This window comes from Pseudorca crassidens, chromosome 16 (assembly GCF_039906515.1).
Source record: "Pseudorca crassidens isolate mPseCra1 chromosome 16, mPseCra1.hap1, whole genome shotgun sequence".
Classification (NCBI taxonomy): Eukaryota; Metazoa; Chordata; class Mammalia; order Artiodactyla; family Delphinidae; genus Pseudorca; species Pseudorca crassidens.
The window spans coordinates 1,544,947-1,564,707 of NC_090311.1; positions in this window are offsets into that span (position 1 = coordinate 1,544,947).

The window sequence follows — 19,761 nt, forward strand, 5'->3', positions numbered from 1 at the left end:
CGTAGATCTCGTGGCCAAATTGTGAAGTGCCTGGTGCCTATTAGAGTCTAGCTTCCTGTCACTCATACAAGGGAACACTCCTCAGTAATAACAGGGAAGCAGCTACAGATACGGACAAGAGGGGTGACTCTCAGAAATTTACGCAGAATGGAAGGATCCAGAATAACTTCCTTTCAAACATAAAAACATTAACTCCAGGATATTCCATAACGTGGCTTTGTTCTCCAGACGATAGAAATTAAGGCAGATCTAAAGCCGCTTTGAGCCCTCATGTCAGCAAAAGGATCTGAATCGCAGTTCAGAATATCTTGCAATTTTCCTTTACTGGGAGCAGATTTGAATTTTAAATTATGTGCGAGAAATGTCAAATCTTCCCCCATTTATCTTAGTAACTCAGGAATTCTGTATATTGAAAAAGATCTTTGTTCTTCAAAGGCTCCTTGGCAATCTGTCTCCCAGCCTCCTGAGGGAGATGAGTCAGCCTGACTGATCAGGTGACTGTGAGAGGCTGCAGAAGGCCCCGGGAGGAAAGGGCCCGCCCACCCCAGCTGCGCTCCACAGCCCACACGTGTGTCCTCCGTCTCCTGCATCAGCTCAGCTATGCCTTGTGATGAGACCCCTTTTCTTGAACTCTTTCTTTCTGCCTGCGGCGACCGTCAGCTTCAGACACTGGCCTCGTGAGGTGCAAAGCGCCCATTACACCTAGGGGTTCCCTCGGGCACGCTACTGGGTCTCACGCCCCCAAGTTGAGACAGAGTTCCAGAATCAACTGAAAATGCAAAGTGCAAGGGTGTGCCCTTCCCACCTGCCCCAACCTTGGATCGTGCTGGTTCCCAGGAGCTGTTTGAGCTCTAAAAACAAGTCCCAGCACGTGGTCGTGAACTCGGAGGTGTGGACCCCGTTACAGCAGCCCCTGGGAATTGCTCTAAAGTGGGCGCGCGCAGTTGGGATGGGCGCGCGCCCCAGGCGGCCCCTGTTTTGGGAGCGTGGTGACCAGAGTGCTCAGCCCCGGTTGGGTGCCGGTGTCCACACGTCTCTCCCGGGGACGGGGGCGCCGAGGCGCTTGGACTCTGAGTCACAAGTTTCCGAATCCCGCTCTGCGCCTCCAGCCGCAGGCCCGTAGGGATCCCGGGGCCGAGTTTGTCTCCTCATGCTTGGCAGACGGGAGCATCGGCCATCCCCGCTCGGCCGCAAGAGGTCACGCGGTCGCAAGAAAAGACAGGCAGAATCTCTGAAAACTGTCGCCTGTGTCTAAATGTGGGTGATTTTAGTCGCTGAGCTTTAGAGAGGAGGGGAATCATGCTACGGCCCCCAGCGCTTACTGCCAAAGCGGGGGCGAGGTTGGAGGATGTGGCCGAGGGGCTCTGGCTGCCCCGCCAGCGGCCGCACTGGCGGGACCCAGGCCCTGCCCACCTTTCCTAGGCTGCCTGCTGCCCTCTGCTGGCCGCGCGGGGAAGTGCGAAGGTGCTTTGGGGACAGGCGAGAGGGTGCCCCCGGAGCTGGGCACTGTGCCCACAAAAGCATCTTGGAAATGGCGGGACCTTCGGGGCGGGGGCCACATGGGAGGCTCAGCGTTCTGGGTGGGTGAGCACCGTGGAGGAGCAGTAGCAGATACAGAGCCCTCTGTGTCTGCGTCCTACGTGGAGGGGAGGACCACTGGGCTGTGTGTTAGCGTAGACTTGCCTCGTGGTGGCGACCAGGACCGCCTGGGGGGTGGACAGTTCATCTGACCTGTGCCAAACCACCGTTAGCAAAGAAGCAGCATAGCCCTCATTCGACACGGGTCTCCGTGAACAGGGCTGTGGCTGGCCCCCTTGGGAGGCGGAGCTGGTCCTCAGGCCGCTGGTTTCAAGGGTGTGGCTCTTGAAATGCAGCCTCTGCTCGGAGGCCGTGGCTGCCCCACGGCCACTGTCTTGCAGTGTGAGTTTGATGAATGTGATACATCCTGGGAGGAAACGCATCCTTTGATTTATTTTTATTTGAATTTAAAAAATAAAGTGCAGACTCCAAGAGGTAGAAGGCACGAGTTGCCCTGCCCTGTGCGAGGCTCAGGGCTCAGGCTGAGAGGGGCAGAGGGGATCCAGACCCGGGTCCCTTTAGTGCCACCCGTGCTGCCCCAGGACGCAGGCCAAACCACAGCCGGGAATGACTTCCACGGCCCATCGGGAGGGCTCTGCCCCCCAACCCCTGCTCTCTCTAGGAAGCCAGGGATGCTGGCTGCCCATCTTCTGGGACACCAGCTCCCCTCCTGGTCCCTGCCAGGGAGCAGAGCCAGAATCCAGGGTTCACCACGGCCCATCCTTGTGGGACGAAGCAGATGAGCCATTTGGCCAAGTTGGTAAGAACCAAGGCTTTCAATGTGAGAGACGCAAATTTCAACCAAAGACTATAAAAGGAAACCTGAGAAGAGTCAAGTTGTATCATTATGAATGTGGTCTTACACACACACACACACACACACACAACTTAGTAAACGTTTAATAGGGTGGAACTTCCCCAGCTTGATAAAGGACATCTGCAAAGACCTTACAGTTAATGTCATATTCGACGGTGAGAAACTAGAAGCTTTCCCTCTAAGATCAGAAACAAGGAAGAATGTGCCTCTCATCACTCCTTTTCAACATCATTCTGAAAGTCCTAGCTAATGCTGAAAGCCAAGAAAAAAAGATAAAGGGATCCAGATTGGGAAGGAAGACACAAAACTCTGTTTGGTCACAGATGGCATGACTGTCTATGTAGAGAACTTGAAAGAATTGACGAAGAAAACCCTCCTGGAACTAATAAGCAATTATAGCCAGGTTGCAGGATGCAAGGTTAACATACAAAAGTCAACTGCTTTCCATATCCCATGCTCTTGGATTGGAAGAATTAATATTATTAAAATGGCCATGCCACCCAAAGCAATCTACAGATTTAACGTGATCCCTATCAAATTACACATGACAGTTTTCACAGAGCTAGGACAAATAATCCCAAAATTTATATGGAATCACAAAAGACCCAGAATTGCCAGAGCAATCCTGAGGAAAAAGAACAAAGCTGGAGGCATAACCCTCTCAGACTTCAGACAATATTACAAAGCTACAGTAATCGAAACAGCTTGGTATTGGCACAGAAACAGACATATGGATCAATGGAACAGAATGGAGAGCCCCAAAGTAAACCCATACACCTGTGGTCAATTAATCTATGACAAAGGAGGCAAGAATATACAATGGAGAAAAGACAATCTCTTTGGCAAGTGGTATTGGGAAATCTGGACAGCTGCATGTAAATCAATGAAGTTAGAACACTCCCTCACACCATACACAAAAATAAACTCAAAATGGCTTAAAGACTTAAATATAAGATATGACACCATAAAGCTCCTAGAAGACAACATAGGCAAAATATTCTCTGACATAGATTGTAGCAGTGTTTTCTTAGATCAGTCTCCCTAGGCAATAGGAAAAAAACAAAAATAAACAAATTGGACCTAATCAAACTTATAAGATTTGCACAGCAAAGGAAACCATAAACAAAACGAAAAGACAACCTATGGAATGGGAAAAATATTTGCAAATGAGGTGATCAACAAGGGCTTAATTTCCAAAATATTAATATACAAACAGCTCATACAACTCAACAACAACAAGACACAACCCAATCAAAAAATGGGCAGAAGACCTAAATAGACATTTTTCCAAAGAAGACATACAGGTGGCCGACAGGCACATGAAAAGATGCTCAACATTGCTAATTATTAGAGAAATGCAAATCAAAACCACAATGAGGTACCACCTCACACCAGTCAGAATGGCCATAATTTAAAAATTCTACAGGGAATTCCCTGGTGGTCCAGTGGTTATGACTCTGCATTTCCACTGCAGGGGGCTCAGGTTTGATCTCTGGTTGGGGAACTAGGATCCCACAATCCTTGGGGCCAAAAAAAAAAAAAAAGTTAGAAAGTCTACAAACAATAAATGCTGGGGAGGGTGTGGAGAAAAGGGAACCCTCCTCCACTGTTGGTGGGAATGTAAACTGGTGTAGCCATTATGGAAAACAATATGGAGGTTCCTTAAAAAACTAAAAATAGAATTACCATATGATCCAGCAATCCCACTCCTGGGCATATATCTGGAAAAAGTGAAAACCCTAATTTGAAAAGATACATGCATCCCAATGTTCATAGCAGCACTATTTACAATAGCCAAGACATGGAAGCAACCTAAATGCCCATAGACAGATGAACGGATAAAGAAGATGTGGTATATATACACAAAGGAATACCACTCAACCAAAGAAAAGAAGGAAATAATGCCATTTGCAGCAATATGGATGCAACTAGAGATTATCATATACTAAGTGAAGTCAGACAGAGATAGACAAATATGATATCACTTATATGTGGAATCTAAAAAAAAAGATACAAGTAAACTTATTTACAAAAACAGAAATAGATTCACAGCCATAGAAAACAAACTGTGGTTACCAAAGGGGAAAGCGGGAGCAGGGGGAGATAAATTAGGAGTTTGGGATTAGCAGATACACACTACTATATATAAAATAGATAACCAACAAGGACCTACTGTATAGCACAGGGAACTATATTCAATATCTTATAATAACCTGTAATGCAAAAGAGTATGAGAAAGAATATATATATATGTATAACTGAATCACCTTGTTGTACACTTGAAATTACACATAATTGTAAATCAACTATACTTCAATAAAAAGTCAATTGCTTTTCTATATAACATCAATGACAAATGGGATTTGAGATTAAAAACATAACACTGTTTACAATAGCACAAAAAAGGAGAAACACTGAGGTATAAATTTAACAAATATATACAAGACCTATATTAGGAAAATGACAAAACTTTGATGAAAGAAGTCAAAGAATAATTAAATAAATGGAGAGATAGTCGATGTTCATGGATAGGGAGACTCAGTATTGTCAAGATGTCAGTTCTTCCTGACTTGACCCATAGATTCAACGCAAGCTCTTTCAAAATCCCACCAAGTTGTCTTGTGGATATCAGTGAACTGATTCTAAGGTTTATATGTAGAGGCAAAAGACCTAGAATAGCCAGACCAATCCTGAAGGAGAACAAAGAACACAGCCGAGGATTGATGCCCCTCAACTTCGAGACGTAATACAAAGCTGCGGTAATGGGCACAGTGAGAGAAGAGAAAAATAGACCAGTGAAACAGATTAGAGAGCCCAGAACCAGACTCACATAAATATAGCTGGCTAAGCTTTGACAAGGGAGCAAAGGCAGTCAATGGAGCAGATAGTCTTCAGCAAGTGGTTCTGGGCCACCTGGACATCTACCTGCAAAAGAACGAATCTAAAAAAAAAAAAAAGAACAAATCTAGGCACAGACCTTACACCTTCGCAGAAATTAACTCAAAGGGGATCACAGCCCTAAATGCAAAATGCAAACTTCTAGAAAATAACATAGGAGAAAATACCGGTGACCTTGGGTTTGCAGATGAGTTTTTAGATGCAGCACCAAGGGCAAATCCAAGAAAGAAAAATGTATAAGTTATACTTCACTAGAATTAAAAAACTTCTGCCCTGTGAAAAACGCTATTAAGAGAATAAAAAGACAAGCCACAGACTGGGAGAACATACTGGCAAAAGGAACATATGATAAAGGACTTGTATCCAAAGTATACAGAGGAGTCCAGAGAAGTTACATGGGGTGGAGTATGAGTTTCCTGTGCCGCTGTAACAAGTCACCGCAGGTGTGGTGACTTAAAACAGCAGAAATTTGTTCTCTCGCAGTTCCGGAGGCCACAAGTCCAAAAGCAGTACCACTGGGACAAAATCAGGATGCCGGCCGGGCCATGCTCCTTCTGGAGGCTGGCGAGGAGAGTCTGTTCCTTGCCTTCTGCAGCTCCAGTGGCTGCTGGCATCCCTTGGCTTGTGGTAGCATTACTCCAGCCTCTGCCTGCGTCTCACATGGCCGCCCCCCCGACCCCGTGCATCTGTCTCCCTCTGCCTCCCTCAAAAAGACACGTGTGAGGGCCCCCCAGATCATCCAGGATGGTCTCGTCTCAAGATCCTTAGCTTAACCACACCTGCAAAATCCCTTTTTTCCAAATAAGGTCATTTTCACGGGTTCCAGGGATTAGGACCTGGGCCCATATCTCTGAGCGGTCAGCAGCAGGAAGGGTCAGCACAGAGGAGACAATGACAGATGCAGACACCCAGGGGGAGCAAGTGGACTGCAGCTACCGGGCTGAGTGAAGAGCTGGGGTGAAGCCTGCAAAGAGGCCCCATGGGCAATGGGGAGGCAGACAGCAAGGACTCCTGTGGGGCCGTCCACCTCGATGCCTTCTGCGCAGCCGCAGTGAAGGTTTTAGATGGTGTTTTATTCCTTTTGGATGTCGGCCCCATTTCTGTGCTGCATTTCTTCTAAATGCACTGCGGAACTTAGACAGACACCTTGAAGATGAGGATGTATTGGGAAAACCTTCACTTGAAGAGTCACAAAAACTGAGGCAGATGCAGGTGAGCTCCTGCCATAAGGCCAGTCTGCAGGGAGGCCCAGGACACAGGGGTGACCCGCTGGGGCTGATGAAACCCCTCCCCCCGCCGGCCAGCTGGGGCCAGGAAGGGAGGAACTCGTGGGCTCATGTGGCCAGAGCTCAGGAGGCAGGGACGGTTGGGTCCAGGGTGCTGACCCGGCCCCTGAGTGGGGGCAGTGGCACTCCTGCGTGGGGTCCTTCAGGTCTCAGAGGGTGGGCACTGGTGACAGTGGGAGTATGGGGAGGGGGGGCATCACCTCCCTCCGAGGGCGGCAGAGACCTGAGGACCACAGGCTTCGTGGCTGATCTGCTGTCCCCGACAAAGCTCTCCGCCAGGGCCGCTCACACCCTACCCCGTCTCCCAGTCCCCAGTCAGCCTCTGCCCCAGCCCGGCCCTCCTACCCACGCCGGACTCCTCCTCTGGCCCAGGAGCCCGCTGGGGAGGGCAGAGGCGGGCCCCTCCCTGGGCGACCCTGTGACCGCCTGCTAAAGCAGGTGATGGCGGGAATTGGGGCCCTTGTCCCGTTTCCACACATCAGCTCAGCCCCTGCCGTGCTCTGAGCCCGGCTCTGCACTAGAGACTATGAGTGGGGAGCAGTGTCTCCTCCCACCATGGGAAGGGGGACCCACTTCAACTCCTTAGGCTCCACCCTCGGGCCTGGGGCCCAGGACTCTGGCCCAGAGCTGGCTACCCGGGGGCCCAACAGCCCTGCTCCGAGGGGGCCAGAAGGGGAGTGTTGTTTCCCAGCCAGCCCCTCGCTGCAGGCTTTGCCCCCTCATCTCCTGGGTCTCAAGGCCATCCCGGGAAGGGGTCCCCGATCACTGACCCTGGGGCTGGGGGAGAGGGCACGTTGCCATTGGCCAGGGTCCCCAATGGAGCCGCACAGCCTCTGCTGAAATCTTCCAGCCGAGGTCCACCGCTGCTATAGGAGGAGGGAAGGTGCTGGGTGGAGGTGACCTTGGGGGTCTGGAGGGTTGGGGTTGGGGTCAGGCCAACAGCTGGGGATAGGAGACAAAGTCTGGCATCCATCCCTGGGCCCCAGAGAGACAAAGCATCCTTTGTGGGTTGTGTGAGCAGCCCCAAGTTAATTTGGGTTCATGACACACTCCCTGACTTGGTAGCAGCCTCTCCCGGGGGCAGAAAGCCCACCCACGGCTGAGCCCCTTCGCTGTTTCTCCTCCAGGCTCTGTGGTTGGGGCTCTGCGCATACCGCTTGGGGAGGTATCCGGGGACACAGTCTCAGGAGACACCCCCTCGGCCAGGGTGGGGCGGGGTCCGGACTCCCGGGGGCAGAAAGAAGGCAAGGCTCAGCCAGGAGGCTGTCCGCTGACCATCCGGCTCCCCCGGGCCTTCCGGCACGATGCGGGATTGTACGTGCTGCGTGGGGTGTGTGGACGTCCTAGGCACCCAAATAAATAAACTTAAAGAAGGAAGATGCAGAACGCACCGTATCAGAGCCGGAACCTAGAAAGTGGCTGCAAACCAGATGAGAGAGAGCTGCCACAGGGTGGCGCCCTTGCACCTCATTTAAAGGGTGGGCGCCTGCGGCCTCCGCTCTAGTGCCTTAATTTTTGCTGGACTTCTGCTAATTTGCGGAAAACCAGAGGACGTGTGAGATGAGACAGTGCTGTTGAGTTTACTAGGACTTCCCGGCTGTATTTTCCAAGGTTATTCCCCCATCCCCCAATCTTCATCGTCTTCTTGTAACTGTCCCTGCTTTAGAGTTGAGGACACAGGCCTTGCCTGGCCCCCTCTGGAGGAAGATGCCAGTTTCTCAGGACTCCCTCGGGCACTGGTCCCTCCGCTGGGGTGGACGCGGGAAACACAGTTCCCCGAAGGGAACACGGATGAAACTGCCCCGGCTGCGTCGTCGCCCCCGCGGAGGGGTTCCGCCAGCACCCTGAGCAGAGAGTGCCGGGAAACTGTCCTCGGCGACTCTTCACATGGCTTAGCGCTTTCTTTCCTGATTTGTGTCACAAATCAGGCTCCGTAAGGCAAGAGGAAAGAGGCCAAGCCACCCGCATGACTGTGGATGGGACGATGGGCACCTCCCACCCTGGTCCCCAGGGTCCTGGGTCACAGCTGAGCCAGAGCCACGCTGGACACACCCAGCTGCGAGGGGCCGGGCCCTGGGCCCTCACCGCCTGCAGGAACCACCCGCCCACCACGTTCGGCCCACATTTCATGCAGACCTACGGCCCCCGAGAGCATCAAAGCTGCTTCCTAGGATGGAGGAGGGACACTGGCTAGTGACTGGCCAGGATTAGCCACGAAGAGGCGGTTCCTCTTGGGGGGATTGGCGGTCCCAAGCCAGCCCCTTGCCCTCACCTGGCGACCGGGGCAGGGCCCCCGTGTGTCCCAGGCCTGGGCTTCTTCTCCCGCAGCCCCGCCACCCTGGCTCGGGATGAAGCCACTGGGACCGCCAGAGCTGGAAGGCTGCGGAGCTCACCACTGTCCGGTGGATGAGATGAGGGTCACCCTTCTGGGCTGAGTCGAGTCCACGACCAGCACTCCTCGTCACACTAATGGAGTGGCGTCAGGGGACCCCCAAGGCCGACCCTCCCCCTCCCCATGTGGAGGTGGGCTCCTGGCAGCCAGGGGTCAGGTTTGGGGGTTCTCGGTGGATGGGACCCCCCACTTAGATCCCCAGGCAGGAAGTACCTGGGCCACCCGAGGAGGCTGGCCCGGGCGATGTGGTGACATGGTGGGCCGTGGGAAATGGCTGGTGGTCAGCGAGGACTGGAGAAGCCGAGGCTGGACATCTGTGAACCTCACAGCCTGGGCAACTGGGCACCAGGTAGAGGGCTCCACGGGCTACAGTGGACCCCGGGCCTTGTCGCTGCAGTGACACCTGGTAGCAGCAGGGGGCAGTAGCAGGCAGATTTAGAAACCACGCCTCTTAGGTTCTCCCAGGTGGGATTTGAGGGAGGGGCACTGGCAGCCCCCAGGTGGAGATGCCAGGGGCCCAGGAAAGACATCATTTGGGCAACTAGATGTGAAGTGATGGCCGTTACCTCCCGAGTCCAAGCACAGAGTCTGGTGCTTTCCTCCAGACTGAGCAGCTTGTGGGCCCGGTGGGCCCTTGCTTCCCCACTTCTGCGCTGGTGGGTACAGAGGACCCCTAAGTAAGGCCCCGCCCGTGGGCCCGGAGTCCCACAGTCTCCCCTGGGCTTGGTGCGTGGTAGGCGGTCATAAAACACTGGGGGACAGGAGCGAGCCTTGCACGGACCCTGGGCCCAGAGGCTGAGCTGTGAACGGCGGTGATGTTTGGTGGGCTTATCTGCCCACCCACTGGTTCTCCCCTTGGTTAGACCTGGCCTCTGCAGCTGAACGAGTGATCGAGTGATGGATGTTCCACGTCGTAAACACGTGATGCCCGCGCGCGCTCTGTAATGTCGCCAGAGTTCCCGTGATGAAGCGATAGCTCCTTACATTTTACAACCTTTCTCTACCACCTCTCAGTTATCTGATATTCTAAACACACAGTGTTCAAATAGCCTTCAGAAACGTCTATCCCAAGACCTGAAGGTTCATTTCGCTGTAATTTGGATCTCAGTTTGTGTTCAACATTTTAACGCTCGTCATTTTAGATCAGTAAATCAGAGTGGAGGAGAAAATATTCAGTAATTTGTTTGGAAAAACGAGACTCCATAAATAATATAAATAACAATAAATGAGTAATTTGGGTACATTTGTAGAATACAGAGCACTTGCATGCTGGCTGGGAATGGTGCCCCATCATTGCCGTTAGTTGGACACACAGTTACAAGTGTCCAAGGCGGCTGGTGCGCTGAGTCTGGGCCGTCGGGCCACTTGACCGGCCACGCGTTTAACAGCAGCGGAGTCTGCCTGCGGACGCGGGAAGGTGCAGGCGAGTCCAAACGCCCTGAGCTTGGGAGTTGCTCCACTTCATCCTTAATAGCGTAAGTGTTCGTGAGGAGCCATCATCCTTGGCCAGGTCTCCACCTGCTGGGCGGCGCTTCTGTCTCTGCTTCTCAGCCTGGACTGCTTCCCTCCGTGCTGGGGTCCCCAAGCACACAACCCACTGGGTAAAAAGGATGTACCTTCCTGGACCGCCGTCTTACTCCATGGTAACTCACTTAGCAGTATTTCCATATGAAGGGGAATAAGCATATTATACATAGAGAGAAATACAGTATTGGAATTAAAAAATTGTGAATAAAACTTGTACGAGGGCTTCCCTGGTGGCACAGTGGTTGAGAGTCCGCCTGCCGATGCAGGGGACACGGGTTCGTGGCCCGGTCCGGGAAGATCCCACATGCTGCGGAGCGTCTGGGCCTGTGAGCCATGGCCACTGAGCCTGCGCGTCCGGAGCCTGTGCTCCGCAACGGGAGAGGCCACAACAGTGAGAGGCCAGCGTACTGCAAAAAAAAAAAAAAAAAAAAAAAAGATAAAAAAAAAAAACTTGTACGATACTTTCTGTGCGTGGCAGGCAGTCCCGGGTCACACCCCAGATCGCTGCAGGCGTGGTGAGTTCACTTGCCTCTGAATTTGGAGAAAGTTCAAGCAGCCCTGGGTTAGGTGTCATCCTACCTGTCACAGTCTCCCTGGTGTGGACCCTGTCATTTCTCCCTGGGCGATCGTGGGCCCTGTGCCTGGCGGGCCTGCCCCTGCCCTCTCTTTCCCTCCTACCAGCCAGGAGGAAATCCCCGGGTTCAGCCACTCAGGCCTTTGGTGGTGTTATCTGGAGATGTGACTGCCTGAGTGTGTTGAAACTTTTGTCTGGGAGTTGATTGGATTTTAGTCTTAGGGCTCATTTTTACCTCTTAACAATGATCTCCGTGTCGCATATGGGGGAAGAGAGAAGCAGTACTGCTGAGAATGAACAGAGCTGTGGAAAGAGCCCGGCGAGCTGCACCCTGCAGAGCTCCCCTCCACGGACCTCTCGGGGACGTGGCTGATTAAAGCGGGGGAGGGCAGCTCTTTAATAATGCTGCTCTCAGATGAGCCCGTTGGTCGTCAATAAGAAAGAGGAATGTGGACACCCGAGCCTCGGAGCCCCGGGTCCTGTCAAATCACCCGTGTTGCCTTTCCCCTTTCTGTGACCCCCTCCTTCTCTCCCACCCCGGGGTCTAGCGCGAGGCCCATCCACTTACCTCCCCTACCCCCCTGACACAAGGCTTTGCAGGTAATGGCCCCCCATGTTTATCGCCATAGATCAAATATGCTTTGGACAGCATTAAATGTTCATCGGCTCTGACTTCTGAAATATTTGTTAAATTAGCAGCAGTTCATTTTTTTCCCTTGAATGGACTAGAGCCAGTGTTGATTTATTTAGTCTGTTCGACATAATTGCAGGGTAAGGGCTTTTATTTTTATTATTATTTTTTTACATCTTTATTGGAGTATAATTGCTTTACAATGGTGTGTTAGTTTCTGCTTTATAACAAAGTGAATCAGTTATACATATACATATGTTCCCATATCTCTTCCCTCCTGCGTCTCCCTCCCTCCCACCCTCCCTATCCCACCCCTCCAGGTGATCACAAAGCACTGAGCTGATCTCCCTGTGCTATGCGGCTGCTTCCCACTAGCTATCTACCTTACGTTTGGTAGTGTATATATGTCCATGCCACTCTCTCGCCTCGTCACAGCTTACCCTTCCCCCTCCCCATATCCTCAAGTCCATTCTCCAGTAGGTCTGTGGCAAGGTAAGGTCTTAAATACAGCTTATTAACACTTTTAATAGGATGCAAAAACAGAAAATTTCAACTGAGATAATAATAAAAGCAATTACGAAGGCTTTAGGAGGTGAAAAGTCAACTCCATGCCTTAAATGGGTAATGCTGCAGCTTTATTTAGTAAATGTGGATTTACGTCATCTGAGAGCACGCCCCAGCAGGGGGCGGCAGTGGCATTCTCTCCCGCCAGCCTTCTCAAGCTGTCCTCTGTTTTCCTGGGACGCCAACATGACTATGGTTTCATTGGCTGCTTACACCCTGGGGGATATTCCAGAAACATCCACTGAGCATGTGGGCAGAAAGGCGGAGCTCTCTGGAGTTTTTCCTCTTGCTTCTGGAATTGCTCAATTCTTGGGGCCCACTGAGTAGATGTGAAGTAATTGATCCTTGAGGTGACCTTGGTACCCAGACTGGGAGGGTGTGGCCTGGAGGTGAGAATCAGAGTTTTACACCTAGGAGAACTCCGCAAATAGAATTTCATGCCAAGATGGAATGTTCTAGGTCTGCACTGTCCAGTACAGTTGCCACTAGCGACTGTTGAAATGGTGTTATTGAAATGTGGCTAGTGTGGCTGAAGAACTGAGTTTTAAATTTTATGTAATTTTAATTAATTTAGGTTTAAGTGAACTAGCTTATGTGGCTAATGGCTTACCGTATTGGGAGATATACTCGAGTAGGTGGCCTAGAGCTCACCCCTCTCTTTACAGAAGGGCAAGGAGCCTCTGGGGCAGCTGGTCTGCATTTCCACCTCCAGTGAGGGTCCAGCCACTGCTGTGCCTGCTGGGAGAATCCCAGGATCATGGGAGGGTCAGGCCATCACTGTGCATGCTGAGAGAATCCCAGACTCAGGGAGAATTCAGGCCACCCGGGGCATGCTGGGAGAATCTGGCCTGCCCTGAAGGGTTCGCGGGGGTCAGGTGGCACCGCATGGCTGCCGCCCCCTCCTGGCAAGTCCATCTTTCTCCTGTTGTCCAGCCCTCTCCTAAATCTTCTCGTGTCCGTTAATGTAGGTTTAGGACAGAATTCACAATGATTATTATCAGGGAGCCACTGGGGACACCTATCCCCATTTGTCCTCAGCTTCTCAAGAAACCCAGAGCCCTTCTTCCCAAAGCCTCAGGGTAGCAGTGGCGTTGCTCTGTGGTGGAGGATGGGGAAGCCAATCCGTCTACCAGGCCTTAGGACTCAAAGACCTCCTTGGAAGGCTTTTTGCTGTTCGTCTATTTGTATATCACTTATGATAAAGGCCCTTAAAGAGTCCAAATGAGTCTCCCGCTTAGATCTTCAGGCTGGGTACAGAAGCTCTTCAACCTCTCAGAGACTTTTTCAGACCACAAAACATCCCTTGTCCCCTTGTGTAAAAGGGCAACCTGGGCCCGGCCCTGGGCCTCGGGGCTCTAGGTCTGCTCTGTGGCCTTAAAGGACACAGGATCTGCTGAGTCACAGAGCAAAAGCTCTCACAGGGTCTGTTTTGCCTCAGTCTGAAAATGTGGTGGGTTATAAGTTTGGGACAGTTTCAATATAATCAAGTTGAAATTTTAGTTTATTATTGTCGGAACATAAAATGATATTCACTCTTTCCTGTGGTCACTTGAAAAGTGCTTTCTCAGGTCTCAGGGCGTTTGGGCACAGACTACGATGGCCCACGCCTGCAGGCATCCTCCCTTCCCAGGCCCGGGCAGTGCCATCCACAGCCTTCTGAGCTTTTGTATTTGTCTTGTCAGACTAGCTGGGCAGTTGTCTTGATATGGACAGCATTCTGGGCTTCCCCAATCAATAGAAATTGATAAGAGGCCAGACAAGAAATTCAGACAAGGCTTTATTGGGGCCCCTGCTGCAGCAGGGCAGCGTGAGAACCACAGGTTCCCTTGCTCGCTCCCCAAGGTGGGGCGAGCTGCTTCCTTATACGCAGTGAGGGTAGGGGTGCGTCCAGGGGCTGGGCTGGAAGCGTGGCGTCGGTGGTTTGCTCACCCCTTCGGTGCCGTGTGCAGGGGGCCTGCGCAGTGCCCTGGTTTTGCTCCTGACCCCCTGCTTTTGCGCCCAGCTCTTCAGAAGTGGCAGTTGGGCTTTTTTGGTCTTTTTGTATCTTTTGTCCAGAATTTGCCCCAACTGCACATGACACAGTTATTTTTAGTCCCTTATAGTTTTTTTTTTTTTTGTATTTTGTTGCTCTAGGAGAGGTTTGTCCAGGTGCAAGCACTGCAGCAAATGGTCCCAGGTCCCAGCCTGTCTCAGTCTGTCCAGGCTGGTCTAGGGGCTGTCAAGGGACCTACCCTGAACTTTTTAAAAGTACATTTTAGTTTTACTTTTACTTTTTAAAAATCGTGGTGAATATATGTAACATAAAACTTACCATTTTAACTCTTTTCAAGTGTACAGTTCAGTGGCGTTAAAGTATATTCATAATGTTGTATAACCATTGCCACCCTCCATCTTGGGAACTTTCTCATCGTCCCAAACAGAAACTCTGTCCCCATTAAACACTAACTCCCTACCCGCTCCCTGAGCCCCTGGTAACCTCCAATCTACTTTCTATCTCTGTGAATCCAGCTAATCTATGTATCGTGTGTAAGTGGAATCCCACATTGTCACTGGCTTAACTCATTTAGCTTGATGTCCTCCAGGTTCACCCATGTTGTAGCCTGTGTCAGAACCTCCTTCCTTTAGAGGCCGAATAGCATTCCATTACGTGGGCGGGCACTTGCTTCTCTGCTCATCCACTGATGGATTGGATTCCTTCCACCTTTTGGCGAGTGTGAATCATGCCACTATGAACACGGGTCTACAAATATTAGGTTGGCTAAACAGTTTGTTTGGGTTTTTCCATAACATCTTACAGAAAATCCCGAACAAACTTTTTGGCCATCCCAATACCTGTTTGAGTCCTTTCTTTGAATCCTTTTGGGTCTATACTCAGAAGTGGAGTTGCTGGTTCATATAGTAATTCCATTTTTCCTTTCTTCTTTCTTCTTTTTTTTTTTTGCAGTGCGCGGGCCTCTCACTGCTGTGGCCTCTCCCGTTGCGGAGCACAGGCTCCGGACGCGCAGGCTCAGCGGCCATGGCTCACGGGCCCAGCTGCTCCGCGGCATGTGGGATCTTCCCGGACCGGGCCACGAACCCGTGTTCCCTGCATCGGCAGGTGGACTCTCAACCACTGTGCCACCAGGGAAGCCCTGTTTCTGGATTTTCTGATGATGGCCATTCTGACTGGTGTGAGATAATATCTCATTGTAGTTTTGATTTGCATTTCTCTAATGATTAATGATGTTGAGCATTCTTTCATGTGTTCGTTGGCCATCTGTATATCTTCTTTGGAGAAATGTCTATTTAGGTGTTCTGCCCATTTTTGGATTGGGTGTATTTTTCTTACTCACCTTGTTTCTTTCCTCTCTCCCCCTCGGGGAAAGGTTGTGGAGTCTGCTGCCCCAGGCCACCCCAGGCCACCCCAGGGCCCCCGTCACTGTCTGCAGATGTTTCATACCCACTCCTTTGTTTTATCCTCACAGCCACCTTTGTAAATTCAGGGGTGCTGTGTGCATTCTGGGGTGTGGTAGGCTTGTAGCCTAGGCTTGTAGACCGCCTGGAGAGCCCCCGCGGCCTCTGCCAGCACGGTTTCCCTTTCCGTCCCCAGCTAGCCTTCCTGCTTCCCAGGGGCTGCTGGGCTGTGGGTTTCTGGTGGGAGACCCTCTCTCTGGGCCCCCCGGCAGTGACTCCGGGCCTGGAAGGGATTTCCAGGTCTCGGGGAGGCACAGGCAGCCTGGCCCCTCCTCCAGGTCAGGTGGCCGACGAGGCCTCAAGTGTGATCCCCTCTTTGTCATCCTCCTGGCTCTGCCCAGCTCGCCCTGTGGGTGGCCACAGCAGACACAGCCCGGAGGCCCCCCCCCCCATGCCTCACACAAGCCTTTCCCCCAGAGAGAAGGATGGAGGGAGCCCCCTGGCTCAGTGCCTTGGTCAGCCAGTCGCCATTCAGCCAGGCTGCTCCGTGTGGCCCTGGAGGAAGGGGGATCGCGGGAGCCCAGACTTCACAAATGCCTTCCGACAGAGCAGCTTCAATCAGGAAGGTTATTTATTTTTTGGGGGAAGGTTATTTTTCTGAAAAGACTGAGTCTTCTCGGTGTCTTTTGGCGACACTGGAGCAAGAATGGAAGAGCCCGCAGGAGTTTTCTGATGGATCCGGAGAGAAGCCAACTCAGAGAGCGACTCTTCTGTGTCCTTATCAGCCCCGTTACAGACTCAGGTCACCCTCCAGATGGAAGGCAGGGGCTCTTTCCGCGGCCGGAGGAGGCCGCCCCCCTCCTCGGGCCCCCGCACCTGGCAGGTGCGTGCTGAGGCGGTGACTCGGGTTGCAGGCAGGGTGCCCGTGCCAGCCGCACGGAAGGCTGCCCCGGGCTCCCGGCCCGCCCGGCGTCCTCCCAGCCGCACAGCCCTGACAGCGGTTTCTTCCTGGCCCCCATCATCCACAGAGCCGGGGTATGGCCTCTGCTCCTTTTCAGCCTCGGGACACAAGGGTCGCAGTGGTGTCCTGTGTGTGTATCAGTGACAACCACCTTCAGAGAATCAGAGGCAGCTCAGCCTCTTGGGGACACTCTGCCCCTCCCCAGAATGGGCACAATTCCCTGGCCTTGTAGGCGAAGGCTCAGTCCAGGCTGTGACCTGCCTGGGGACCACGCATCTTAAAGACATTTATTTATCAACATCCCCAACTGCACGTCTACACAGATGAGTTACTGCAGTAGCTGGGAAGTTACCACCCGAAGGAGGACAACGCTACCCTCCTGCCTTCCTAAACAGTAAGCTTAGCTAATTTTCATAGTAATTTTAATTTAATTGCTTTAAATTATAGAGACAACTTTGAATCCTGCTTTCCCCCATATTTAAAAAATCTTTTTGATCATCGTTTTTAACAACAGCCTATGTCCTGCCCGAGCCCCGTCGGAGGGCGCTTGAGCGGCCCCCAGGCCCCCCCCTCCCGTCAGTATAGGGATATTTTTATGCAAAAACATTTAGCATCAGTTCTTTAGACTTCATTCTCGGTAATGCAAGAAATGGGTCAATGGAGGTTGTTTTTTCTTAAATCTTGCTTGAATTTGAAACTCCTCTCTCTTTTAGCGCCAGGTACCAGGGGAGGGGTCACGGGGCCCTTTGCTTCACATCATTCTGTTAACTCACTCATTCGTTCATTCATTCACTCATTCATTCCCACTTTACAGGGAACAGTCAGAGCAGGGGGACAGCCCGGGGGGGGGGGCGGTGGGTGGAGCCGGGGCCAGGAATCGCACCCTCTTGTCTGGGAGGGGTGCTGGGATCCTGCACCGGCCTCTTGGGCCGCGAGCGTGGGCTCCCGGCGGCTCCTGGCGGCGGAGGAGGGCGGCCTCGGGGTGGGTGTGGGACCCTGAGGGTCCTGCCCCTCCTGGGCTTTGGGGACGGCCTGCCGTTCTCCCCGTGGGCAGCAGAGGGCAGTGTTCCGTCGCGGATGGCGGGAGCTCCCGCGACCAGGCCGGCTTCGCTCTGTTAACTGCTCTGGATCAGAGCTGGAGGGGAGAGGTTCTCAGTACACGTGTTCCCTGAACGTTCCTTAACTAAATCAAAGCTCGATGTGAAGTGGAAAAGTCGTTTCATACCTGACATGAATATAGGTTTCCAGCCCAGCCTTCAGAGGCTGAGGAATGAAGCCGTCTCATTTTGGAATGAGGACCCCCGAAATCAGGCATCGTGCGATGGGGTAAGTGCTGATCACCCAGGGACATCTGTCCAGACCTGACTGACACATGCGCTTGCAAAATAAATTTCTAACACCTAAATCCATTTCACACATAGATAATCCATAATAAATTGCCGAGAAAATGGCTACATCCTCAACACTGTTGGGACAACTTTCCCCAAAGTCTGACGCGGACGCCGAGCTCAGTTCTCCCCTTCGTCTCCCCCTTGCTCTGGCCGGTCTTCAACCCCTCCTCCTCATTCTTCTCATCCACCTTCACATCCTCTTTGCCGGGGATTTTTCTTCCTGTTTCTCTCTCCCCTCCCTCTGCCCCACGTTTTAAATCCCTGCATTTATTACGGCGTGGAACTTCTTCCTTTTCTCTAGGAAGTGGTTGTCAAATGAGATTCCCCCCCGCCTTTTGCGATTTAAACTTTAAAAAAATGTATTTATGTCCTTTATTTTTTGGCCTCCGACTCAGGACTCTTTTTTAAAGCGCCAAAAAGCTGCGGTTCACACGTACACAACAGTCACGGTTGGCACTTTACTGAGAGAAGGTTTCCTTTGGTGAAGAAAGGAAGCTTCCCACCTGTGCTCTGGAAAGCATCTGTGCGAGAAAGCACCGTGAGAGATCACTTTGTACATTTCCCTGCCAGTTAAACACTCAGACTAAAAATGTACCTAACACAGTTGATGGTAGGTGTCTAGATCGGCTGCTTTGCTAATGTGTCCAACACCTGCCCCTCGTTTTCAGTGGCTTAAACTAATTTTGTAATTTCATTGATTTGCTTTCTGATTTTCTGACTATATCCGCCCTCTAGGAACGATTTTATGTGTTCGGCTTTAATTGCATTTTCCCAGTACTATGACAGGCATATCCACAAGATAATCCGTCCAGGAAACTTACGTGATTTTCCAATTCTTTCCTACTTGATAATGGCTAATTTATCCCCCTCGCCTCCATTTTGTTTCCTTCATTGCTTCTTTTGCCCCAACAAGCTCTCAAATTTAACTTTAAATACCTGTTGGAATAACAGAAAACTTCCCAGTTGAAAACATGGGAGGATATCTTTATGACCTTGGAGTTGGTAGAAACTTCTTAGGTATGATATGAAAATCACAGCCCACAAAAGAAAAAAGCCAGCAAAGTGACCTTCATCGAAATGAAAAACTTCTCCTCTGTGAAAGATGCTGCTAAGAAAAGGGAAAAGCAAGCCACAAACCGGGGAAAAATATCTTTTCAAATCATGTATCTGAAACAGTTACCTTCACTCAACCTGTCCACGGATATTTGGAGTGGTTGAATTCGTAACTGCCCCTAACAAGGAACAACCCAAATGCCCTTCGACTGGCGAGTGGATGGGCAAACTGTGGCCTGTCTGTGCGAAGGACCATGACACGGCAGGAAAGGGGAACAGACCGCAGCCACACAACACCATGGAAAAACCCGAAGGATGTCACGTGGAGTGAAAGAAACCAGATTAAAAATGCAATGATTCTATTCATACGACATCCAGGAAGAGAAAAATCAGGAGGAACAGAAATTAGACCAGTAGTTGCCAGGGATCGAAGGTGGAGAGGGGGTTGATTGAAAAGCCAGCAGGAGGAGATTTTCGGGGTGACGGATGTGTCCTGTGTTTTGACTGTGGCTGTTCTGTAGGGCAACAAAAACCCTATGCCTTGCGCCCCGCTTCTCCCCAGAGGGGACCCTTTGGAGTTTTCACAGATGCAGTATCGTATCTTATAACTTTAGAAAGTTTCCTCCGGTACCCGGCACTTCCTCTGTCCCCACCGTGCTTCCTCTTAGTTTAACAGGCTTTCTCTCAAGCATCTTC